Consider the following 546-nt stretch of genomic DNA (forward strand, 5'->3'; position numbering starts at 1 on the left):
AGGTCTCAGGTGTGTATAAGAACAACCCCAGTACACTAGACCTTCACATCAACTGCAACTAGACCTCTGCAAACATGCCTAAGAGGCTGAAGACCAGATCCACTGCTGATGTGGCAGACACCTTCAATGTGTCTCAACGTCAAGGACAGAGGATTAAAAAAACATTTGAAGACACTGGAGATGTTTTTGACAAGCCCGGGTCAGGCAGACCCCGCAAGACAACTGCTCGAGAGGACCGTTTGTTGGCTCCAAAATCCAAGGCCAACCCATCTTCCACTGCAGCAGAGCTCCACCAGACCTGGTCCCCTGAAGTCCCTGTGTCAACCAGAACAGTTTGTCGGATTCTGTCTCCAAATGGCCTCCATGGTCGAATCAGGGCCCAGAAGCCAGCACTAAACAAAAGACAATTGAAAAACCGAGTGGCATTTACCAAGGCCCACAGCCGGCTAACAGGATGGACGCTGGAGAAGTGAAGAAAGTGGATTTTTCAGATGAATCTTCTGTTGAATTACACCACAGTTGCGCAAATATTGCAGGAGACCTACT

The sequence above is a fragment of the Etheostoma spectabile genome, chromosome 5, assembly GCF_008692095.1.
Source record: "Etheostoma spectabile isolate EspeVRDwgs_2016 chromosome 5, UIUC_Espe_1.0, whole genome shotgun sequence".
Taxonomy (NCBI): domain Eukaryota; kingdom Metazoa; phylum Chordata; class Actinopteri; order Perciformes; family Percidae; genus Etheostoma; species Etheostoma spectabile.